General features: G+C 40.2%; 1 protein-coding gene across 4 annotated transcripts in view; it reads right to left on the bottom strand.

Moving 5' to 3' along the window:
* htr2cl1 (5-hydroxytryptamine (serotonin) receptor 2C, G protein-coupled-like 1) overlaps positions 1 to 27318 on the bottom strand; it is a 159398-nt gene that overhangs the window by 121289 nt on the left and 10791 nt on the right. For 2 of the 4 annotated variants that reach the window (XM_044342406.1, XM_044342410.1), the window contains exons 1-2: positions 16579 to 16668; positions 2340 to 2404 (exon numbers count right to left, since the gene is read on the bottom strand). The gene's annotated coding sequence lies outside the window, so the exon portion shown is untranslated. Of the gene's footprint in view, positions 1 to 2339; positions 2405 to 4182; positions 4288 to 16578; positions 16669 to 27318 lie in introns of those variants that run through there. The other 2 variants (XM_044342409.1, XM_044342408.1) reach the window with 2 other exon arrangements.

Here is a 27318-nt window from a genome sequence, read left to right as displayed (position 1 = left end):
ATCACTACCAACCACTTTCCACACTAGTGCAACTCGCATTTTATATAAATTTATGTTAATCACGACTCTAATTAGACTGCATTAGACTCATTTTGCATAAGACATATAATTTGATTCATAGAGCAGAGCCAAAACAAACCTAATGTTCTGTACCAAATGGTTAAAGATCCCCTTTACATCATGTTTTAAGATGTATATAAAACACTCTACTTTAACTTGTTAAAATCCTTAAAATTACATCTACTTCTTCCTCGTTAAAAATGACAGATTTTATGAATATGTAAATATTGTTCATTTAAAAAGTTGAACTGCTGCTCCTACTTCACTGTGAAGTCCAGTCTCAGTGTTTGTGAACTGGAGGCTTCGAGTTTCCACATCACACTCGTTTGAGTTGCAGACTGGACCACGATTGGCAACCAAACTATTTATGATGTCACAAATCACACTCACAGACCCTTAAAATCAGATTTTCAATGAGCTCAGAGAAACTTTCCACTTTCAGCAGATGAATGTGAAAACAGCCTTCTGGTGTCAAACTCTGTATAGAAATCATTCTGTACAGTGAAGCTCAAACATCCAACTGAAGGAAAAAGATGGAAAGGAGTGGGATTTTAAGAATGAATGAATGATTCCCCATTGAATGAAAGAGTGCTCCAGCGATTCAGTATTTCACTTTCATAAGGAAAAGATACACCTGCTTCCTATAAATCCTGACTTTTAGCTTGGGTCAGCTATCAAATTGCTTGATCCTACACTTCCCATAATGCTATTCAACAGCTTAGACCTTACTCGCCTGTTAAATAATGACGCTTTTCAAACTCAAACTCAGCTTGTTACACAGGTTTTCCGTTGAAGTCGACGAGCCCGAGCAGATATAACCCTGACGACAATACCGGGGTCATTTTCTCAGACTTGAAAAAAAGTTCCATTCAGAGTCAGTGACGGCGTTATACGACTCTTTTCACAGGCTAAATAGTAACTCTGATGACTGGTACATTGAATGTGCCCTTTAAAATATGCCAAGTGTCCCTTTCAAGCATGTAGTTTGTATATGATATAAGTATTTGGCAGAACGTTTTCAGGTAATGAGTTATAACCTTCCCTCTCCCTCGTTCTACTTATGATGATTGGGATGACTCTTGTGCCAATTCATAAACCTGAGTATCACTTCTACTGCAGCTGTGAAAGGAGTCAAACCCCTGTAGATTTTTTTGTGTATTTGTGTGTGTGTGTGTGTGATCCTGAGAGTTTATTACAACAAAACATGGCATCCCTTCATCCTGCAGATACCATGTTCTGCACACAGCTGCCCTCATGTGATATATGATGTGTACACACTCGCACACACACTCTTTCTGCACACATACGTTCATTTTGACAGATGGCAGCTGGTATATAACTTTCTGTTCTCCCTGTGATCCTGAAACTACACCGAGTCAATCATCACATGCAGCCAAATATTGATATCAATCTCTATCAAAGCAATATCAATCCCATTTACTGGGAATTTACAGCCAAGACCAGTCGTTTGCCAAAGTGAGCTAGTTAGTGCTCATTGGTTTCTGCACAAAGATACAGACATTGATCTCATTCCAACAGAATCCATCAATAAACTTGTTAGGATGCACACACACACACATGTTCAGAAACATTTGCAGTTTGCATTGCGTCATGATGCCAGAAACAATTAGCATTCAGTGAAAAACAATCAATAACGTCTTGAAGTGAATGTTCACTGATCATTCACATTTAACAAGCACATTCAATTGCTAGAATATTTTCCGTGACATACATTTTATTTTTCCTTTTCCTCGCTAAATCTTATTGGTTTTACACTGCGTCTGCTGATCTGACCCTGATTAGCTTGGAAAACAAAGCAAAACACATCTACGGTCTTGTTTTTCTGGCAGCGAAATGGAAAAAAAAAAGCTAAAATTGCTATATAATTGTAATTTCAATCATGCTATGCACAAAAATACAAAGGAATTAAACTTTTTAGGCAGTTGAGAACACCCACTTTGTCATTATCAGACAGGACATGTTGACAGAGCAGGATATCCAGCCTCGCAGTGCGTGACGGATACAGCACGGCGAGTTGACGGACCAACCACCGTATCTGAATTCCAATAATCACGACTCAACCTTAACTTCATGCAAATGAGGTCGCAATGCAGCCCGCTCACGCAATCCAGATCAAACCAGGCAGTGCTGATCAAATATGACTCAAGATTCTGTTACCGCATCGCCTATTTTACGCCTCAAATGTTTTCAGAAACATACTTTAGCGAACTGTTTAGCTGTAAATTGAGAGAGCTTGTACTCATAAGTACGTCACCCACCTGCTGGAGCGTTCAGTAGTCCGGTGCGTCCAGATGCGTCCTCGCCGGCGTCTCTGTGTCTGCACCTTTAAAAGAGAACAGTGCAATTTCCTGCAATTAGTTTAATGCTGTGAAAGTTCCTGGCCCACCTCATCGTAATTACCTGCTCTACTGAGGAAGGCTAGCAGGGTGGCTTCAGTTTCTCTTCTTGTGCATGAGACCTACATTGAGTGAAGAGCTGATAAAACCACCATGGAGGGTGAGTGTCTCAAAACACATAAATAAAAGTGGCTATAAAGTAGTGGTGATATCATTTTGGGTTGGGGGGGGGAAAGAGCCAGCAATAGCGTATTCATCAATGGGCTGAATGTGCAGATGTCAATGACCATTATGTTGCATTGAGTGTGTGTGTGTGTGTGTGTGTGTGTGTGTGTGTGTGCTCATAGCTATTGAGATGAGGTATTGGATTCCATTTACAGTAGCTGGTCTCAGTGGAAGCACACAAGCTAACGAGCTTCAATATGCCTCTCTCACGCTCGCTATCTGTCCGGCTGTCTTTGTCTCTCTCTCTCTCTCTCTCTCTCTCTCACCTTGTGCGGTGGTAATAAATCGCCGTTATCACAGCTTGAGTTAATCGTCACACCTCTAATCAGCGATCCGTCTGTGTGATGTTGCAGTTACTCTCCGGGCAACGGTTTGAAATCAATAAAAACTATTTAAGCAAACTGAAACATCAATGACACCGAAGTGCTGAATTCAAAACCACACAATAGAGACACACATAACAGCGGTAAAGACAGACACGAGCCCCGCTTGGTATCTTAGAAATTGCCCTGGCTTACTCTGAGTGTTATTAGACGAGGTTCAGAAGAAGATGTGGTAAAAAGATTTTATAAAAAATAATGTCTTTGAGTCCAGTCGGCTATGTTTTTGGCTGACAGAGAAGCGTAATCTTGCCATCATGGATCAGAGGGTCAGTAGCTATCATGCACAGATAATGACTTAATATAAAAGGTAGGTGACACGTACTCATCATCACTTCTGTCAGAGCTGTTTGGCTGCAGATGAAGGTGTTTTTCACTACAAGAAGGTTCCAAATGTTCTGTTTAGTACGTGTTGCTGTGGTTGATACCTCAAGGAGAACATAATGATCCTCAAAGACGCCTTTGAACTGCACGTCTTTAACTTCTCGGAAGACAAACTTTGACCTTACTTTGCACAAAAACTCTAAACTAATAACCATCACCTCCTTCTGTCTCTCGGATGCATGTACACAAACACACACATATTAGGTCGCGCACACACTCACTCCCACATCAGTAAGTGCATTACAGTCTCTGACATGCAAACATTTGCGTGATCTCAGGGCTAAACAAACAGAGATTTGTATTGACTAAAAATACCTCCGGGAAACTGGTGTGTCCATGTGTGTGATCACTCATGCGTGTGTGCAGGTCTTACTAGCACAGAGGATCACACAGACGAAAAGACCTGAAAATAACCTACATATTCCTCTGGTAAAAGCGGCGATCATAACTGGAACGTCTTCATAATTGGGGTTTAATTTAATGAAGGAGGTAGGAAGTGTTGAAAGAAAGTAAAGTGAAAGGAGTTTATTTAGTATTAAAGTCTTAAATTGTCCAAATTTAATGATCTATAACATTACTTATACCTGAAATATATCAAAAATCCTGCAGTTAACCCTTTAAATCCTCAATTTTCATGTCTTGTCTTAATGGTTGTTAAGATTCAATCCACAGTAGCATCAAACACATCAAAGTAGGGCAGCAACTAATGATTATTTTCTCAGTTCATTGATTTAGCTATAAAATGTCAGAAAATAGTCAAAATAATCAGAATTTACCAGAGTCAAAGGTCTTCAGAAGTCCAAAATCCAAAGATGTTCATTTTACTATGATGTACGACAAAGAAAATCATCTGCAAAGTCATTTCAGAATCATTTGTGAAGTTGAAAACAGCTATCGTGTCGATCAACTGATCGATTAATCGACTAATGGTTGCAGCTCTACATCTTAATAAACCTTAAATATGCCTTTTCTGAAGGTAACTGGAAGAAGGAAGAGAGAGAGAGAGAAAACGAGAGAGAGAGAGCTCTTTCGAAACAATAAGAATACATCTGCGACTCGGTGTGTCACACCTCCTCCGTCCTCGTCGTGTGCCACCATCATAGTCTGCTAGTCCGCTACAGCACATTACACTTTGAATGAAAGGGAGATAGACACACAGTGGGGACTTCCATATGGAGAGGAAAAGAGAGAGAGAGAGAGAGAGAGAGATGGATATATAAACACAGAGAAAGTGAGACAGAGAAAGTGCTGTTATCTGCGACAACACACACACACACACATATCCAGCCACACACACACACACAACATGAATAACTCGGGGAACAGAAGGAAGGGGAAGACTGATGACTTTACGCTCTGTCGGTCTCCGCGGTGACGAGTTAAGGTAAAAGGTCAAACTCGTTCCTCTCCATTGATTCTCTAACCGGAGAGCTCATCGCCTGCTATCGCACGTCCTTCCACTTTACACTCCGACATCACTCATCAGCCCTCTCAGCCCGAACGCACTCCGACGGCACGGATGATAAACAGTGACGAAACTCAGAAAATAACCAAAACAGCAGGAAGTGACTCAGATTTCATGTAACCTTTTGATTTATGCTCTATTACACGACTCCCGTCTCTTCTTTTTCTTCTTCCCTTCTTTTTCGTTTCCACTTGTTAACTTCTTTTTCATCCATCCGCTAACTACTAGTGTGCTGTCTGTTCCTGTTTGCTGTCACTTTTCGCTGCATCAACTTCTTCTTTGCAGTTTGTTTTCCAGCTGTTCTCTCGTCTTTACTTGTATCGACCTTCTCAGCCGGTAAACAGGTGTGTGTCCATCCAATTCTGTGTGTTTTCAACATATCAGCCAAATAAAATCCCAAAAAAAGCTTCTTCTGTCAACTATTGTTATCTAAATATCCTCCACAATCGAAAATTGCAAGATCAGGTGAGGCATAATGGCGTAAAAACACAATCTTTGCAAAAGGAATGACTGTAAATGTATCTAAAACATCATCGACACCCTGAAATGATTCTGCAGATGATCAGAATTCAACCCACGTTGGTCTGAAAAGTCTCAAAGTGCTGTATCAGTGAATTATTTCATCTCATTCATGTGCGGTGGGGGTGGGTGTGGAGGGAGGAGGGGGAGCCAGCTGGAAATCAGTCTGCATCGCGCCACAGTACATCTCTCTCAACTGACTCAGCCGAAGAGGGACCCTGATGTTCATGCTCTGTGGGCCAAATCATGCCAAAGCCTGTTAAAGCCTGAAAAACTGTTTTGGCGTATACCGTACCTAGTGTGCAACTTTCATTGGAATGAACGAGGCACCGTCTGGGAATGTGGTGATAAGTTCATGGTTTTTTCATCGGTTTTAGGTTTTATACAGTACAAAGCATCTCATTTAGCTTTATGTCACCTTCTGAACCGCCACAGTCTGACCTAGTTGACTCTAAAAAGAGCACAATAACATTCAGAAGGAGGCCATTGCAATTTGTATTGTTGCTTTTTTTTTCGTGTTACACTTCACCTCTCATTGTCACGAATTAGCCCAAGCAGCACAAGCTTTCTTGAGGGTTTTCTATGAAAAATGTGTATAATATTCTATAGTACTTGATCTGTTGAAAGGAGAGTTGAACAGGATTTAAACAGCCTTGCCAGCATAAACAAAAAACTAAACTTTTAATGCTGCAAAGACTATTTACAACAGATTTTTCCTGCAGCTAAGCCCAGTTGCCCCCAGGACAAAAATACATTTAGGATACCTGACTGACCGGTAAGTCTTAACAAATTAAAGCGTTTTGTTGCTGCTTCCCTCCTTTGTGTGCAATTTTTTTTTGGCTGGACCAGAACAGCGGGGCCAGACGTACATGTGTGGTTGTCCGTGAGTGAGTAATGAATCGGCGCAAACGGTTTTCTATTACATCATCAGGGGGTGTTTAGAGCGCTTCCACTCATAGCCCTATTTGCACAGGACTTCATGTGATTTAGAAATTAAACTACACTACAAAGCAGATGAATAGAAACTCTACTGGTTTCTGCATTTTTCCAGTCCCTCTTCTTTCTCATCTCCCTGAGCTGCTTTCCATCTGAATCTCTCCACCTCTCTTCTCTCCTTCATGCTCCTCATCATTCCTGTCATCTTCTCCTGTTCCTCTCTTCCTTCCCTCTCATAAGCATTCAGTTCACACTCCTCTTCCATCTCTGCCGTCCTTCTCCCTGCTCCACCACTGTCAATCATCTATTTCTTCATTGATTCCTGAATCTTTCTCCTCATTATTTCCATCCTAACCCTGTCTTTTCTCCACTAATCTTCCTTCCTCCAGCGGTTGGTCCACTCTGATGAAACCAAAGCATCTGTTACGGCTAAACTAGAAGATTTTGATGGAGGATTTGAGGCCATACCTGAAGGAGAACAAATATAAATACCTTCAAGTCTTCTGCTGCAGGCAACTCCAAAAATGTGGAAAATTAGGTCACTAAATTGGTTAAAAAAAAAAAAAAAATTTTTTTAAGCAATTTGATTAAAAAAGTAAACAGGCAATTAAATTTTTTATAATCCAGTTCAAACATGAAGGTCAGGCTCTAATTTTCATCACTGGTTGACAGCAGCTGCTGGCAGTCTGCTGGGGACAAAGGCCTCTAACCTGTTTTTAATAGGCTTCTTCACAGTTGGAAAGGTTTCACCAGATCAGCACAGAAGGCACTCATCTTAATGTTTGCAATCAATCACCACAACACAGTGAGGGCAGGAAGTATCAAATGTTTTAATGCATACCTGGCAAGATGTTTTCAATGGTTCAGTGACCAGACACAAGCTGGGCTTGTGCTTTATTACATCTGTGCGGATACATGGAAAAAATATGAGCAGTTCTTTAGAAGCACTGCTCATTCATACACCTTATAGACCCTAACAGGCCCTAGAGGAAGATATGGATTTACTGTTCGCCTACAAGAATATGAGTGGATGTTGCTAAACCACACAGCTGTGAATGAGCCAGTCATTGTAAAGCGTAAATAAAACAACTGATGCAAATCAGCTAATACAGACATAACAGCGGTAAAGAAAAGTAGTTTTAGTTCCCTGACTGTAACTATATAACCCAACCTTTACTATAGCTGCCATTCACAGATATAGAAAGAATAACTAATTTTTGAACTGTCAAAAGATATTGTAAAACATACATTTTCCTGCATTTACCTGCACAGAGCAGGAATTCAAAGGCAATTTGTTCAAGCGGTATTAAAGAATATTAGTTGTGTATGCACGAATAATGTGTTCTGAGGAAATATGAAAAACATCCAAATTTTTGCAGTAAACAGTTCTTGCTGACATTAGTAACTTCATGTCTCTATTGTACATCACTACTGCAGACAGTAGTTATCACTGCAGACGTCCCTCTTTCTGAATTCATCCTGCACTGTGGACACTTTTCTGTTGGATACGGAGCCAAATACAAGAGTAATTAAGACATTTGTGGTGAAAAGTTGGCCTGAGCTGCTGAGTCGTCCAGAAATACTGCAAAGGCAAACAATGCAGCTTTGCGTATCTGTGGGGTTGAGTGTCTTTTATTAAGAGGGGGACGTCGAGGTGTTTGGTGTACAGAACCAAGAGATGTATAGAGATGGGTGAAAGGGCATAGTATTTTTTAATACTGTGTAAAATCACGCTGACAAATTGGAAAAGCAGGGACAAGCAAGAGGCAGGGGTCAGTCAGTAAACGTGGAGAGACTCACATGCCTGCAGGTTTGAGGAAGCAATGCTCCGAGTGGATTTACTGTTGATTTATGGGGCAAAACCATAAACTGTAAACAAAGATGGGATGTAGCGAGGTGTGACGTCACCCGTTGGTTTGCATTGGAGCCGGTTTGAAGCCCAGAGTTGCAGCTTATGGTCAACGCCATCTTTTCCATTTGAAGCCACGACTTTCCAAATAAGTGAGTGCAGAGAGTTGGCTTTCATGCTCTGGAAACACACAAATGCTAGCTTACTGACAACATCGAGCTAATACGACAGGTACTGTCATCATCTGGGGAGAGGAGCTGTCAACTACGGTCTGGAACAGGCTCACTTAAGGTGGACTGACCTTTAAGGTGGACCAGCTATTCTCATTTTAGTTCTATTCTATTCTAATTCCTCCAACCTTTCATGCTCTCGAAACACGCCCCACTACCTCGGACCGAAGTGTACGTTAGCTTACTAGGAACACAGAGTGGGGCACACTTTGGCTAACGCTAGCTACTTTCAATGCCCACACTGCAGACATCAAAGCTACAATAAGTCTTCAAACCTCATTAACAGAGCAATAATTTCCAAAATGACCACCAGAACACTTATTAGAGAGCCTGAAGAAATGTTTAACTTAGTATTTCTGGAGAGAAGTTGACGCTTTTTGAATGAGAGTCAAGTGGAGCCAGCATCTAGTGGCCGTCGGTGGCATTGCACTTTATGGTGCTTCCACATTGGCTTTAGCCTCAAGCCGTTGTAGTTGTAGCTTTGGCAAAACACAGCATTCAATTTTAATGTGATTTTTTTCACCAAAAATCAAGATTATGAGTATCAAATACTCACTAACTGTAGGCTTTAAAAGTTGCCTCTGAAATGTTTAAGCCGCTTTTGTCGTAGACGATGGCTGATAGTTAGCTATCCAAAAGTGGACAATAAACCTGAATGTGGAGCCTAGAACCACAAAAAACTTTGCAAAATGTCCAAAGAAGTTGTATGAAAAAATAATGTAAATCAGTGATACACTTACTACCCTTTTCAGGCTTTCAATTGCATCTCAAAGTCTTCATTAGCGAAAGTAGCGAGCCAAGTTGTCGTCAACGGTTACAGTACATTACTGTAGTTCCATTTGCTGATGAAGACCATGAGATGCGGTTGAAAGCTAGCAAGGAGTAACACATCTAGCAAGAGAAAGAGTTTCTTATGCTGCAGAAGTGGTTTGATAAGTTTCTGTAGATGTTTCAACGTGTTGTGACATGCATTTCAATGTTCAAAAGACAAATTTTCATCTCTGTTCTTCTTCAAAGGCCTTTCAGAACTTAAAATCCATTCTTCTGTTCCCTCAACTCTTTCATCTCTCCATCAGTCTCTTCCCTTCCTCCCCCTCATCCGTCATCGCCTCCTCCACCCAGTTTATATCTCCACCTGTCCACACCTTCATCACTTGAGCCGTTCATTCATTCCTTTACTGAGTCACTCCCCTTTGAATCATAGCTTCGCTGGAATTCCCTCCCTACGCTCGTCCTTCATTTGCCGCTCCCCTCCTCGATCAGTGATCTCTCAGCAGCGCTGTCGTTACTCACTTCAGTCAGGAGGTATGTGCTGTCTCCCTCCATCATACTAGCTCCTCTCCTGCCGCTCTCACCGTTAAAACTATAATTTTGTTTTTCCGATCTCACGCAGATTTTCTTATCTTGATGGCATGATGACAAAATATATACATAAATGTATTCAATGCAAACCAACAAGAACAGGACACTGTGGACAATAGATGCTTCTTTCTTGCACCTCATTATTTCCACCATCCATCTCTCTGCCTGTCTTTATTCACAACCCCCCTCTCCCAACCCCCCTTTTCTCGACAAACATCCTTCATCTGTTTCATTTTTTATTCCCGGCCTTCACTTCTTCACTTTATCCAATTATTTTGTCATCCTCTCTCATTCTCCTACAAAGGTTATGACTCGCTTTATTGACTTTATTCTCCCCCGTTCCCATTCTCTTTCCCATTTAAAACCCCAGTTTGATATTTGTTCAGCCTTGTATATTCCCACCTCTAGCGATTCAGTCGGGAGAATTCTTCGTTTTTTTTTTGTATAAAATGTGTATTCATGGTTATGACATTTCATCACACCGTCGTCTTTTCTACATTATGCGATTTAAAAGCAGATCTAAGCAGGTGAAACTGGATGGCAGGTGGGTGAAAAGCAACAAAAATCTCACAGCAGCAGAAAGAAACATCAAGGATGGCAGTCTGAAGATGAGAGAGAGATTAAAGACGTATTACATAGTCAAAAGTGCTTCACTCTGTGTGTGGAAGATGATCAGAAATGAGAACTCTTTAATCTGTTTTTATTATCATTACTTTTTTTGCAATATCTTTGTTGCTAAATGTCATTTTTGCATTTCATTTATGATCGCAGGTAATGATTATATATCGATTATCTTACAATTAATTTCTTGCTTGGTCTGTAAACTGTTTTGTCCGACCAACAGTCAAAAACCCAAAGATATTCAATTAACTATGACGTAAGATGAAGAGAAGTATTAACCCATAAGAACCCGGACCCATTTCCTCCTTTTTTTTGAAATTCTACCTTCAGTGTGAAAGATCTGTAGTGTAACATATATGTCGATATTTCCCTAACTTGTTTTATATCAATTTGTTCAAGAAATGTGTTCAGAACAGGTTAAATGTAATAAAGGACGTCTTATTAAAGCATCACAATTGTTAAACAGGTTGAAACTTACCTTTAGTAACAAAAAAACAAGCTTTTTAAAATTAGCTAGTTCTGTCACATTTGCTGACCAGGCACACTGCCGCCATTTTGGAAGTGACACACAGATTCCCACATTGTCACATGACTGCACCAGTATGTTCAGCAGATGTCACTTAGGGACTTCATGAGTTCAAATCAAGGATAAAGTTGTATAAGGAATTTTCCAGAACATTGAAAGGGTTGGTGACACCTGTGGGTTCTTATGGGTTAAATCCTGACATCTGAGCAGCTGGAACCAAGTAATGTTTGACATTTTTTACCCTTAATTACTGTTCAGGTCAAATTTGACCCATTTTTCCATATTAAAGCAATAAAAAAAACCCCAGCACCATTCTTTTAGCCTGGAATATTATGACTTTTTGTTTCTTTTCCACAGTTTAAAAATGGAAATATTTCAATTTTTTTTTTTTAACATTTTTGTACATAGAGGGGTTTAAACTTGACCTGTATTCATTAAAAAATTCAAAAATCACATTGCATTCTTCACATTCAATAACATTCACTGAAATCATTATTATGGTTGTGTATGTTTTCTTGTATGAGGTAACATAGGACCATAATACAGTATAATGTGATTGTGAATGTTTTTTCTCCCTAAACAAACTTAAAGAAAACACTCTTGCTGTTCTCTAAAAGCTTTGTTAGGGGTTAATCACCTATTTATCATTTACTAATAAGGTATTTATGAATGAAAAAAAGATTTGTGGTTCCAAAGTTTAGTATAAAGACTAATTATGAATCAGACTATTAACAGTATATAAGGGTTAAGCTTAATAAAATGGCTTTAACAAGTAAGTGAACTGTCTGTTAATCCACTTATCAAATGGACTCATCAACTTTCTCCTTTCCTGACTTGACTTATCAAACAACTATTTCAGACCTGCCAACCCTGGGTGAATTTTTTTGAGCACCACTTCCGTGACCGAGACATATGAGATGCAAATCACTGATGTTCCCACAATGAATTATTGTACATATTTTTCAAACATACCCAAAACATCCTTACATTATTTGCATACATGCAGCAGTCAAACAGACAAACATTTGAGGGATACAGTGATATGAAAATTCTTGAGACCGATATCAGATTGTTTACAAAAATATGTGCAGATGCTTCTACTGTTAGTTGGTCATTTATGCCTGTTTGTCCATTTGTCTCTTTCACCTGCTTAAACACAGCTTACCAAGGATCTCAGTTTCACTCAGGCTACACACTAACCTCCCACCACTGCTGCATGTATATAGTTTCTATTATTTACAACCTCAAAATAATCAAACCAATTAAGCCAAGCCAATATGATTTTCAGCTAATTTGAAAAGATTATGACAATGTAGCTGTAAAACCCAAACCAGCCTCAACAGACTATTTTGTAGCTACGATGAAATCAATATTTTAGAGCTGGTTAATACAAACTATTCTCATTATAGGAAGGATATTACTTAATGGTGTGATGACCTAATGACAATATTGGCTGAATATGAACATGAGTAGGCAAAGTTATAGACTGCAGTGCCATCACACACTTTTACACGCATGTGCACACACACAAACCTCCTGGTAACTTTCTAGGTTATTTCTGTTGCACACTTCTTTTTCCATCGTGCCATGATCTGCTCCTCTCATTACGGGTTACGGGTTTGGCTGCAACAATAATTATGAATACACACTATGAAAAGTCTTGTTTTACAATCTGCGACACACAGACTTTGCCACCTTAATTGCATGGTGAACAAACAAGCTAGCTTGCAAATTACATAACGTTAGGCTAACATTATTAATGTCAAATATTTAACCAAAGGTTGGAAGGTCATTGTTGATTTAACTCAACACACAATTTTAACTTTCCACATCCACCCCAGTCTGTGTCTGTTTGCAAAGGAGTTTAAAGAACCGTCCTCACTTGAGGAAATAGCCAGCTGGAGTGAGAAAGGGGAACGAGAGGGATAAAATCAGCGTCATGTTCCTGTCGATTTGTCTCTTGAAACGACATTACGCATTCGTCAATCACGATCATCCCCATTTGATATTTGGATGAAGGCTGGGCGAATGAATCCGGTGCTGTGATTGGTTGAACTCGTCTTCTGTTGCTTTTCGGGAGGCTGCGCGCTGCTGCCTCCTGCTGTTAGACTTGAGTACTGCACGTGCACAATTGAACCATGGATGTATGAGTTGAACTCACAGGCGTCACCATGTTTTTGCGTAGTTATGCGTACAGGTAGGCAGGTCTGCTGATGCTTTGTTTGAAGTAACCAGAGAGATAGCCAGAGCTACGACAGACATAAATAACAAATTAAGTGTCATTTTGTCCTCTGCAGCACTTCTATCTGGAGTTACTAAAGCTCCCTTAAACAAACAGTAACCTCTCTCTCTCTCTCTCCGTCATGTATTAGGATGCAGTCCTACAGCTCGCTTTGACTCTTCCGGAGAAAGAGATTTGTTTGTGTTGAAGGCAAATTTGAAACGCCAGGATTCAATTACCTTTTTGTAAAATTGCTAATAAAGTTATCTGCTTCTAGAGTGTGAAGGTGGGCGGTGCAGGAATGTAGGGGACAAACAAAACAGATAACACTAATCCTCCAAAACAAACCAGAGAGCAAAAGTGAAACAAATGCGAGGCAACAGCACAAGCATGAACATGTCCTGATAAGAGGATATATAATTAAAGAGAACACCGAAATCCGTGTATTTGCTGCTCATCATGTCAAATTCAATGTTTTGTTTTAATGCTGGCGTGTTTTTTTCACCCCGGTACGGATACAAACAACCCGGGAAGAGCACAGCAAAGGTGTCCTTTTACCAAAGGAGAGTTAGTGAATGAGTGAGTGTGGGTGTATCAAAGACGTCTTTGTACTAAAATCAAAGTTAGAAGAACATGCAGGTAGACAGAGATACAGCAGGAGGCAGACGTGTGGGTGACACAGGCGAGCAAACAGTCCGAACAGCGATGACAGACCGTCCAGGGCAGCTCTGTGATGAAACGGTTGAAAATCTAAATGAAATTAAGAGGATGACTTTGAAGTGAAGCTGACCTGTCCGAAGCACTAATGTAAAGTCATTTATCATCAAGATGTTCACTTTTATCATAATTCTACGCTACAATTTCTGACAGTATGAGGCAAATACTTTGAACCTATGGGAGGTCAAATCAGGACAGGGGAAGAGGAGGAAGAAGAAGAGAAGAGAAGAGATTAAAATTAAGTCATTCTGAGAAATTTGTTCAAATAATTTAGGCTGGTCATACAAAACATTTGACTTAATTTTGCTTGTTATTTTATTCCATATTTACAAATAATTTCCTCATCAAAAATCTGTGTGGCAAAGACTGAAATGGAGGAAAAATGCTAATATTGGATGAGATGGTGGATAAACTGATAGTTTCCATCTCAAACAAAGACGTTTTTGGTCAGTATTTTAAAGGGGAAATATGCTGTTCAGGACTTTCTGTTATTTTTACTGTTATGATACTGGATAGCTATGTTAAACATGGTCAAATGTCAAAAACTTGAGGTGAACATATGTAAAAATGCTTCCTGAGACCTAATTGTTGCATTTGTACCTCTTCTTCCTCCTTGTGAAGACGTCAGATTGTTGGTGCATGCCCACAAATGGCATTTGCTGCTAAGGTTGTTGCTAAGGTTGTTGCTAAGGTTGTTGCTAAGGTTGTTTACGGGTTGTTCACGTTGTCCACTCACATATTTCATATTGGACTCAGGCTCAAACATGTACGGATGTAATTAAGAAGTTTCCATTTCGAGTCAAAGACGAGAAAAAGAAGTGGGATCTACTATTGTTAGTTTACGTAGCATCCTGAGCCAGCAAAACTCTGCTGAGGGGCATCTTCTAGGAGCTGTCCAATCAGAACAGAGTGGGCTCATCAGGAGGCGGGCCTTAAAGAGACAGCAGCTAAAACAACCTGTTTCAGACAGAGGCTGAACTGAGGGGCTGCATAAAGGGCCAGTATAAGATAAATATACATATAAACATGATACATCCCCTTTAAATTATTATTTCTCCTTCTTGCACAAGTGATATCAGTCGATTCCAGGTGTTCATATCAAACGTTTAAAGTATTTTTAATGAAAAACCACACCGTGTATGATTTTATCTCCAGACTGTGAACACCAACCAGCCCAGACTGGAATAGATTGGACACAACACGGTCGACTCGGTCGCCACAGTCAGATCATAACTCTAATCAGCCCAGCAATCATAATGTGTATAGTAAATATGTCTGATGAAAGGCTCTCTTTCCGCTTACTGTATGTGTGTTTGTGTGTATGTGTATGAGAGAAAGAGGGAGAGACCATTGGACACAATCCAAGATGGAGGTCATACAGCACACCGATGACTTAATTCTTCTGTGGCCAAGTATGCAGCGTCGTATTGTGTGTGTTTGTGTGTGTGTCACACTTCCTTCAGCGAGGGAGCAGAGCAAACACATTCCTAAATCTCTCAGATTAGAGCGAGAGAGAGTGGATTTGACTGTGCTTATCAACGGCAGAACAAAGGAAATGTGAGTGAGTGTTTTACACCTACACAGACAAACACACACACAATCTTATACACACAAGGTATGGATGACTGACCGGTTCAGTGAAGGTGTCTTGGGGAAAGTTGTTTTACCTGCTCCTGTGCTTTTTAGACAGGTTGAATCAGACTCTGGTTTGTTTTTTTGACCTTGGTGCCAATTTATTTGGGCAGATCTGAACGCAGCAATCATCTTGGACGAACCAAAACAACCATATTGAGACCCTTTGAAGAAGTTGGGTCACAAATGAACTCTGGAGCGGTTTGATTGCGGTGGGAACGTCATCCAACCTCGATCTGACCCAACTACTAGGCGTACTCTGCAAGTTAGAGCTAAATGTCTCCTTTAGATAGGTGTACTTTGCATACTGGGGCCAGTTGTGCTTTGCATACTGGGATGCGGATGAAGGAAATCAACAGTTGCTAGCCAGAGAGCTGAGTGAGCGTTCTCTCGTAGGTTTTAATGATGCATTTAGGTTCGCTTGGATTCTTCCCTGCGTGAAAAGAAACCAAACCAAGGGGAAAATACACCAATTCATCCACTGATTCAGACCAGAGCAAATAAACTATAGGTTTGAAAACACCCTGAGTTGATGCTTAACCAAAGCCGCTGGTAATATGGCTCGAGTAGTCGTGATAATGAAGCTCTACCCTCTGTATTTTTGCAATGAGGGGAAAACATTGGAAGAATAAATGGAAAGGAAATATAGGGCTGTAGGAAATGAGCGGTTTCTTCTTTGTAAACATGTTGTTGAAAGGTCATGAGTGGAAAATGTGGAGAGAAAATGAATATGAGAACTGAAACGATGAAGGAAATGTAGTTACTTTTTCCTCTACATGAAATAAACATGAGAAACAAAAAAAATTAGAATAGTCATTTTATGCCTTTTTGAAACTTAAATAAATGTGAAATTGGTTTTACTTTAAGCTGAACTGCTCCTTTAAATACTCTGCATTTAAAGGATTGAGCAACAGATGAGTAAAAACGCTGGACCACCCCGAATATCTGGACTACTGGGAAATGTATTCTCACCACCTCAAGTGGAAGCCAGTTCAGCTTTTCTTTCTTTCTCCCTGTCTGTGCATGTGTGTGTGTGTGTGTGTGTGTTAAAATGTGTCTCTCCCCCATGTTTGTGTGTATGTGTATGTGCTCACTTTCTTCAATGGCACCAGTGACACCTTCAAAGTGGCAGTAGGGGGCAGGCAGCAGGCATCTGTTCACACAGCCAGCCTGCTGAGACACACATAAAACACTGACAAAAAACAAACAAACACATAGATGGATCGGGAGAGACAAGAGAGAGAGAGAGAGAGAGAGAGAGAGACAGACACACACAAAATTGGATTCATGTAGACATAAAACCACAACCGTGCACCGAAAACCCCACATGAACCCTGGGCTCCTGTTTGACAGGGTGAATCTGACAGGCTAAGACCTGCTGTGCATGTGTGTGTATGCCGGTGGGTGGGTGGGTGACATTAGTCTGCCACTGCTGGGGGGGGTGACAGAGAAAACAATTACACCGGATTGGTCTTGTGGGCATCTACACATGTCTTCTGCCATTAGCTGCACTGTGTGTGTGTGTGTGTGTGTATGTGTGTGAGAAAGAGAGAGATAGAGGCGAAAAGGAAACCTAAATTCTGGGCACGTTCTCTACAAGCTGTTTCTTTAGCTAATGTCACAGGAAAAAGGTGTCTAGACTACTCAGACAGGAAGACAGATGCAGCAACGTCAGCACACACACACAAACACACTAACATCCGTGCACAAACTTCTGTATCCCAGCAGCGAAGGCCGAGCGAGCAGCAGCAGCAGCACCAAGGGGCATTGTGGGAATTCAGCACCAGGACTGGGATTCAGAACAAGGCTGCTGAGGATGTGAGTCTAACTCCCAGTCAAACGCACCCATCAGACCAGACAGCCTTACTTATGTCAACGTTTTGTACACTTGACGGAGCTCCCACTGGATCCGCCAGCTCCTGTTGTAATACTTCAGTATGTGAAGCTATCGACTTAGCATGTCATGCTAGTTGTAAAGAATAGATCAGTAATGAAATAAGAGCTCTCTCAGGATAATTTAAGCCTAATTGTTGAAATGCAATTTTTATTTTCCCTCCAACTCAATAGCTAAAACCTTTTGGATGATTAAAAAGTTAAGCGTGTTTTGCCTCAGGTTGAGGTTGAATTGTATATAAACTATATTCTGATCACCCTTCTTCTACTGCTTCAAGCACAATTTCCATTTAAAATCACAGTCCAGTCTGTATACTATATCTGAAGGAATCCAGCAATTTCTGTTTTTGATTACATGACTGTTTTTTAAAGGCCGCCTCCGCTCAAAAATGCATTTAGCTTATTTTTCCTTCGTTGAATGATGTATGTGCAGAGTTTGACACTAGAAGGCTGTTTTCACATTTATCTACTGAAAGAGGAAAGTTTCTCTGTGTTCACAGAAAATCTCAGTTTAAGGGGTGAACTTACGAGCATGATTTGTGACATCACGACTAGTTTGGAGCCCAGTATCGTGGCCCAGTATTCAACTTACGATGTGGAAACACTTGAAGCCTCCAGTGCACATACGCTGAAAATGGAGATATTTTGTGTCCAGCAGTTCAATTTTTATACTTACATATTCATAGTTAGTGAAATGTTTAATTAGGGAAATTTTTTAAGAACTTTAAAAAGATAATTGAAGTTTTTTTTGGTGGAAAAACTACATTAGACACAAATTATCATTCAGAGTAGAGTAGTTTATATACATCTTAAACCATGTCTGGAGGGTATCTTTAATGACAAATATGAAATTTAAGTCACACAAACGTGTTCTTGGACAGGTTTTTGAATGAATTGTCATTTTGTTTTACTTTATTCATTGAACCTTACATGGATTGTTTTGTTATGTTTTGCCCAAAACCAGTAGTGAGTGACTTATATGTTCTGTCCTACAGTAAGTAGGTTAAAAAGAAACATATGTTAACTTTTATTTGCCATGCAACAACGGCTTTGCAGTTAACTGTCAACTCAAAGAGAAGCCCTCCTGCTGCAGTTTTAGCTAAATTGGTCAGATGCCCGAGCTCCTGCAATTCATTTTGAAAAGCGGAGAGCTGCTGTCAATACTTCCAAGACTCTGAAACGTTTCCTTTCCTCATTTATGTTTAATATGTGAATTATTTTAACTGATGTCAAATAAAATGTCAGCTCATAAAAACTACCAGCAGCTTTTAATTAATTCGATGCTGAGCTGAGTCCCTTCAAAATCAGCTTATAATTGGGGTCTGACTCTGTTGTTGTTATTAAGTGTATTACAGCAACATTTAGGCAGTGATAGGATGGGTAAACTGATTGTAACTGATAGGATCAGACAGATAATTTTGTTAGGTGAAAGACGAAAGAGTGCGAATAAGAAACTACCAAAGACGAGACCAATTTCTTATCTCGTCCTCCTCTTCTCCTCCCGAGCCGTCTAAGCCTGTGGGCTAAAGTAGACAATCTCAGAGTGATGGGAATGAAAAGAATGAGACACCTGATTCATAGACTGGCAAGGACAAAGGAAGTCAAGGTGAGACAGAGAAAGACTACTGAGGGACATCTGGAAAGGTAACAACAGGTAAAGATTCAGAGTGTAGAGTCTTAGATCTGGAGTTAAAAGTGAAATGTTGAAAGAAAAATCAATGACAGAAAGAAGAAAAAGAGTGTGTGCCAATTCCAAATCAGTAAATCTTTATTTCTTCAACTCCCAAACATCAAACAATATCATGACTGAACTGACAAAAGCCTTACTTTTGCAGCTGCTTAAACACCTGGAGCTGTTTCACCTTAACTTTCCATCAGGTTGAATGAATTGATGAACTGTCACCGTGTATTGATTGACATCGTAAGTGGAGACAACTGCCTACGGAAACTCAAAGTCTGCCAAGAGAAGAACAAATCCCTGTACCGCCAAAACTTGTTTGATTGACAGTTAACGTGTGGATGCGGGGCAGAAAGAAACAACAATGAGCTCCCAGAATCAAAGATTGCACCAAAATAAAAAAGGTCTTTTATCCTCTTTCTGCCTTCTTTTTTCTTTACACACACACCTAGATATCAATCTCATTAAGCTCATGGAAGTTTGGGGACAATTTAACACAGCTTGGAGTTGCGCTAATAGTGCTAATAACAGAATTATACTCAAAAATAACTAAATAAACACAATTTCTATCTACAAAGGTGGACATTTTCTCCTTTAACATCTGAAATCATATAGTATGTATTATTTTAACTTTACTAGTTTGTGGACTGGACTAATTAGCCAACTTGACCTTCCCAAGCTAAGCTAGCCACATTAGCTTTTAGCTACCAATTAGCTTTGTCTGGTGGAAGAAGCTCCACAACGAAAAATTAATGCTGATGGTGCTCTAACTTTTTGCTAATAAGTTCACCATATCAACTTGAAAGGTGATAATGTGTGTCAATGTTGTGTTTACCCAAGTTATAAAATGGTTTGAGTGTAAAATCTGAACTTACAAAGTAACAACTACAGCTGTTAAATTATTATATTTTCCTGTAAAATGTAGTGGAGTATCATCAAGTGTACATACTCAGGTAAGAACAAGTCAACTGTAAAATATTTGGGTTCATGAACTTATTTAAGTCCCACCAATGAGACTTTCTTTCTTTCTTTTCTTGATGAAAGTAATCTGTTTCAGCAGGCGGGTATTGAGGTCGTGGATTGGCTGATTCCTTCGCTCTTAGAGAGATGTTACTTTGAGAAGACCTATTTCTTTGATTTGTTGCCCCCGGCATTCATTCTTCACTTTCTCTCACCATCTGTTGTTTTCTCTCCCTTTCATTGATTGTCCTTGTGTCTTTTTACGACTGCAAAACAGTGAATTACTTTGCACCTTGATTTGCAGTTGAAAAAATAAAACTGCAAGGATTTTCTTTGTCTTTTCGTTTTCTTAGTTCTTTCCCCCCTTGTAATTTATTTTATCCTGATTTATTTCTCACTTTCCACTTTTCTTCCATAACTACTCACTCTGGATACACATGTAACTCATGTACGCACACATACATACACATAAAGACAATCTTTAGGATCTAATTCATCTAATAAACCAACATGGACTCATGAATAAAGATTAAATAGAATAAATTATAGTGTATTCTGTGTTTTAATGACTTATATTAAGTAGTATCATAGATGCAAGGGGAGGGAATCTTTGGGAATCTCATGATTTGATTTGCTTCCGATTCTTTGTTGTCCGATTCGACCAGTATACTGTGTGCCAAACCATTCACTGGTGTCCTTAGTCCACTGGAATACAATATGAAACATAACTGGCAATTTAGATAAATGTGATAGATGAGTGAATGGTAAAAAAAAAAGGGGGGGAAAACTGCATTAATTAATGAATTAATTAACTTGAAAGCATCTTACAGTCTCCTGCCTGTATGAGAATAACATAATCATGGGGAGGCGGACTGCTCCTCTGTGTTGTTATTAGTGTCTACAGCACTGGAGAGCAGCCTCTCTGCTCTCTGGGGAAGACGGTGAGCGGACGCAGGGTTTTTGAGGTGAAACAGACTGAACACCGAGTTGTTTTCTTCACCTCAGAGTTGGTTTAATTTGTTTAAGTGCTGCAGTGTGTGTTGGCCAGCGGGTCTCGTTTGTTACTGCTGATCGCTGCTCCGCTCCACTAACATTAGTCTCTGAGTGACGGTGTAGACTGTTCACAATATACTTCACGTTTGTCTCACAAAGGTAATTATTTAGTCATTAAATCAAAAAATGCTTGCAACTGCTGCCTTTTGTGAAGATGAATTACAAGATAACTCTGACTGTACGGGTTGACTTCTGCCTTTTTCGTTCCATCAATATCACATTATTAACTAACATTTAGAAAATCGATTTTTGACATTTGGGAATCAATGCAGGATCATCAATTTCCACATTGTGGTGTATCTAAGAATTGACTTTTTCTCCCACCCTTAACAGATACTGTATGATCAAAGACAAATATCAGAGGGCTTTTTACTGTGTTCATGTATTGCACATGTACAGTTGTTCATATATAAAACATCAAGCATATACTCAATATGCACTTTTTAAAATCAGTGTTTGACTCAAGACTTATATGAATAATCAATCAAGTGAAATAGCCTCAAAAGACATATAAAAAAATTTTTGTGTGTGTTTTTGGAGTTTGTAATTCTTGACATGTAAGCCCTTGTGAGGCAGTTGCAAGACTAAGCCCCTTTTGTCTTCACGAATCACAAACCAAAAGGCATCAAGTGGTGTAACAGACTGCCAAAGATCTAAAGTGAGAGCTGAAATCTTTCTAAGCTTCCTTCCTTCCAGATACTGTCTGAGCGTTTGCTTTGGTCTGGCTGTGAGCCAGATGCAGGGTAGTGGGGGGTTTAGTGGGGGGGTGGATTTGACGTTTGGGAATATTAGCCGGCTCTGCTTTGCTTTGCTAGGCACATTCTATCAATTTCAGAGGATTTCAAACTGTTTCTTAGATGTTTAAGACAAGGCAGACTATAGATAATGCGAGAATCTCCGATTTAAACCCTTTAATCCAACGTTCAAGATGAAACAATGGCGACGCTATATGTTAATCTTGGGTTTTGGGTTGCCTGAACACAAGTGCTCTTTTCCAGGCAATTCCATATTGTACCAATGACATTTCACTCTTCAATCCGGTGGCTCCACAGAACAGCAGTGGATTAAAGGGTAAATCCACCCTAAAGCACTGCCACTGGTGATGTAACTTGTGTTATTTAGTCGACTCTGTTGTTGTGGCACTTTTTGCTTTACAATCCAGCAAATTGTATACATCGTAATGAAGAAATAGCACAATCTACAACATCCCAGGTTGACAAGTTTTGGTGTGAGTACCTCAGATTCAAAGGGAGTTCATGTATGTTCAACAATCATGAAGGGAGAAATTCATTATAGGAGAAGCAGTGAGATGAATCTCCACTGATGGTAGCCTCAACTGACCAGCATGCTTATGCAGCTACCAAGATCTGTAAGATTTGTTATGTTGTGCAAATTTAGCTTTTTCTCATTTTAAAAATCTTTTCAGCTTTTTTATTATTTTGCAGTTGTTCTACATGTATAAGCAACAGGGCGATTACAATTCAATTCAGTGGGATGTGGACATTGTTTTGGGAAATGTGAGATGTCAACATGTGGTAAAGTCATATAATAAAATTGTTTCCCACAGCATGTTACGTGTGAAACAAAAATGCCTCTGCTGATGTCAGAGAACATGATTTTACATGGAATTGATCATAATATGTAGAAGCAGATTTACTTCATCGCCCTTATGCCCTCAAATACAAGAACTTTGGGTTGTCATGTTCACATTATTTTAAAGGATTTTTAAAGTCCAGTTTAACCCAGATCCACTTCCGTTCTCTTCTCTGTCCTATTTTATCCTTTGTGAAGAAGAGAGAGAATCCGACATGTCCATAGTGGATTCCCGGAGGAATTTGAAAGAATTCTTAATATTATTTGCACAATATTTACAGTACTTGATTTTTTGCTGGTTTTTTTTGGTCTTTTTTCTCTTGTGCTGTTCATCTTTTTGGTTTTTGTTTTCATAGTTTTGACTCCACCATATTTTGTCTTTTCTTTTCTTTTTGCACAAATGCTTCACATCATATGTTTGCAATGTCAGTTGGTTACAGTTTTTACAAGCTTTACAAGTTGAGTGAAATAGATGCAAACAGCTGAATTATTCAAAGTTTGATAGAGATGTGTGAACAAAATTTATTTAAACCTCAGTAACACCATGTCATTTTCATCAATGCTGATCAGACGGTTTATTTATAGAAGAGGACAGACCCTACTCAACTCCTCAGAAACATCTCACACACTCATAGAAAAAGTAAGCAGCACACTGGTTTTCCTGCCAATCCTTGTCAGTATTTGTGCTCCAGAGCGACCCGCAGATCAGCTGGACTCCTAACCTCTCCTCTTCTGTGCTCTCAACCTACTAAGAAGCACTTTTTTTCTCACCTTTTTTAAAAAAAAAAACAAACAAAAAGCAACAGTTTTCTTCTTTTGTTGTTCTTTTTTTCATTGCACACATGTAAACTTGGCTGTGACAAGCTAATTACACTGTACTGAAGGAAGGAAGGAACTGTCCTCGACTGATAAATCTGTGAATGAGAATATGTGTGTGTGTGAGTGACATCATCAAAGGTTAAGTACCTGTGATTAATGGACTCACCTAAGCTGGCTTAATGGAGTTTTTATATCGCGGTTTGATGTTGCTGGACAGGGGTGTTACATTTTTGTCTGGTTGGCACTTTCAGTGGGAACGGAGCCCGTAACCCTGGCAGGATTAGTGCCATACTTCGCACCTAGAGCCGTGCTCACTTTAATGAGTTTGTGTGTGCTTGTGTGTTTGTGTGGGAGAGAAAAAAAAAATGAGAGAAGGAAGCGGGTGAAGGAGTTGTGAAGTTGATAAACTGACAAGCGAAAGAGTATTTTCGTGGTAAACTGCTCTCTGCAGCATATACGGTAGGCGAGGTGTGCACGTGTGTGTGTCAAACTGTCAAACAGCAGCGGAACAGACAAATCCCCGAAGCCCATCACCTTCAAAGGGAAGACTACCCAGAGATTCAGTGAGCGGGAGAGTGTGTGTGCGTTTGTGTGAAAGAGGGAAAGAGTAGTGCAGTGTGTGGCAGAAACTGTGTCAGATACGATGTGTCAGTCAAAGTGTAGGACTTCTTCCTTCCTCGAGAGTTCAGAAGACAAGAGAGGTGAGTAGAATATTGAGACACAGAGCGGGCAAAAGAAGAGATGAGGGAGAGAAAGGACAAGGAGGTAAGATGAAGAAAGAAAGAAGGTATGCATGAGGAGGGAGAGACAGGAGCAAGGGGAGCATGGAGAGGAAGATGGAACAAGGGAATAAGAGTGCAAAAGGAGAATGATATGCAATGAATGTGTGGGAATGCTGGGAAGCAAGCAGCAAGGGGTGGAGGATAAATATAGAGTGAGGGATCCCCTTCCATAACCGAGGAAAGAGTGAAAAAGGCAGAAAGGCAAAGGAAGGATTGCAAGAAAGTGAACAGAAAGATACAAGCAAGTGGCAACTACCACGGCTTGAGGCTGAAACCTCCTCAAAGTGCAAAGCCAACGACAGCTACTAGACGCTGGCTCCGATTGACAGCAAGTCAAATTCAGGCCCTCTAATAAGTGTGCCGCTGGTCATTTTGGAAGTTGTTGCTCCGTTAATAAGATCTGAAGACTTATAGCAGCTTCAGTGTCTGCTGTGTGGGTGTTGATTGACAGCTGTGATTGACAGATGGCTCACCTGCTGCTCTCCCCGGATGATGGCAGTACCTGCCCTTTGAAGAGATATTGACCTCTGATCTACAGAAATTGGAAGTGAAACAGTCGAAATTACCCAAGTTCAGAGAGGATAAAGAAGATTATAGTCGAGGAGCTGTGTACTGCTGGCAGAGACTTGCTGCACGACCTCACACCCAAGTGCAACCCCAACCCCGACCACAATGCTGCAGGGACAGGTCTGTGTCATTTAACCTCACCAGCAGCAATGATGAACCTAACCACCCCCCTACGCTGTGACTAATACAGCTGTAACCAGCGGCAGTTTTCTAGAAGAAGAATGACCACCACTCTCCAAACAACCTCCAAGACAGGAAGAAAGACCAAAGAAGACGCTTTCAATGGAGAGGAAACACGCAGCCAGAGCCACCTTGTGTCAATCTGTCCGACGAGAAGCTAAGTCCTGCTCACATACAAGTTTTATCCAAAGCTCCTTCTTCCCCTCACACACAACCCAGACCAATTTGAAACTAAATAGATCTATTTCATTCCTACAAGAGCTTACACTTTAAAACATGGTACAATCATAATTTGGCACATAGGCACTCTCAAGCCACAGCTGTGAGTACACCAGCCTTGAAACTCAAGTCCACGTTCACACCTTCAAGCACAAATCCCACCCTTCTGACATACAGAACTCTTTTATAGCCAAACATCAGTCCCAAAGAATAACCTTTCCCCTTATGAACGTAAGGCTATAAAGGAACAGTGACAATAAGAACATCGCAATAAAACCGGTGGACAATGGCGGCGCAGTAGTCGTTATGAATTACAATAAATACATCAATGAAGCTCACCGTCAACTGAATAATTCCAATTACTACCAAGGACTTCAAATTAACCCTCTTTCCAGTATGAAATGTGATCTCCCAGCCCTCCTAAACAGAGCCAAAGATGCAGGTTGCGAGTAAGTGCGAATATCGCAGAATGGCTGCATTTTACATGCTACCGAAAAATTCACAAAGAGACAACCTCCCGTGGCAGACCCATTGTGTCAGCCGATGGGACACTGACTTATCTTTTTTTTCCCAGGTAGTGAGACTGAACTACGATCCTTTCATGATTATTTAAATTCAACCGATGAAAATACGAGACCAAGCATGTAGTATTCTAAAGAAAAAAATCAATGATTCATATTGTAATTCTCTTCTTTATCATTCCTTTCACCCTCCACATCAAAAAAAAGAATATCCCTTATGGACAGTTTCACAGAGTCAGGCGGATTTTGTGACTCAGACTTTGAGAAGCAGGTAAAAAGCCTTTCACAGTGACTCAAGGAAAGGTCTTACAAGCCACATATTATTACAACTTCTTCAGAAAAAGTCTTAAGTGTAAACCGCAGCAATCTATCGAGCTAGACCTTGTTTTGAATAAAGTCTTTTTAACTTAATCCTAGGTGTTTTTGTTCCCGCTCCACGCATGACTGCCTGAAGTTTGTTTTTCTTTCCATGTAGACCAATGACTGATATCACATCTTGCTACATCCACCTTTATAAAGTCTATGACTGTGTAGGCGTCTTTGAGCACACCTGCTATTTTGTTTCAAGTATGAACAGCGGCACAAATGGAAAATGGACCGGGTGAAGTGGAATATAGATCAAAGGGTGCGATGAATAATACATATACTCTCGGCATCACTTTTCCTCATAGTTCAGTCTTAAACATGACAACAAACAAAGAATTGGCAGAAAAAAACAGGTTGTAACTGTCCAGTCTGGTGTGTGTAGGGTTATTTTGATAAGAGGAGAAGGATGCAATAAGGACAGAAAAGAAGGCGGGAGGATGGACGGAAGGACTGCTGAAAAGAGGCTGAGGAATTATGGGAAAGTCAAAGGAGGTGAAGACAAATTGCCGGAAGGGGGACAGTAGAGGCTGGGGGAATTTATTCGGCACTCAAAGAAGAAAAATCGCTGTTTTACAACGTTTCAATGTGCCCGGAGGTTTGGAAAACACAATGGCTCACTCTCTCTCATGCTAATCAAAAACAAACTAGAATCAGAGGGAGAGAGAGAGAGAGAGAGAGAACGACGGAGAGACAGAAAGATATACAGAAAAATTGGCACGTGTTGAAAGATTAGTTTTTTCAACATTCTACTATTTCATGCCACTTTTTAATTGAATTCATGCAACGGGTTTACAGTGTGTGTGTGTGTGTATGTGTGCGCACACACTCACTCATCTATATTTTAAGCTCCTCCAATGCTTGACAAATGACATCAGGGAATTGTGGGAAGTCCCGACGCTGCTTAGCCACACACACACACACACACACACACACAGAGACATATGCAAACACTGACAGGTGTGAAGCAAATCCCTTCCTGCGATGAAAACTTCCCAGGAACCCTTGGGACATGCAGGAAATGAGTCATATGGCGTGGTGCAAAAATATGTGTGTGTGTGTGTGTGTGTGTGTTGGAGTTAGCCAGGCAAACCGAGGGGCTGACAGCAAAGAATAACATTCATGTGTGTTTGTCTTTATGTTCACAGATGCATGAAACCTTCTGTCATGGCCTCCTTGTTAAATGACAATCTTAGAAGTTTCTTT

The sequence above is a fragment of the Thunnus albacares genome, chromosome 22 (assembly GCF_914725855.1).
Source record: "Thunnus albacares chromosome 22, fThuAlb1.1, whole genome shotgun sequence".
Taxonomy (NCBI): Eukaryota; Metazoa; Chordata; class Actinopteri; order Scombriformes; family Scombridae; genus Thunnus; species Thunnus albacares.
The sequence above is the reverse complement of the archived record's forward strand: the minus strand, read 5'-3'. Positions and strand labels throughout refer to the sequence as shown.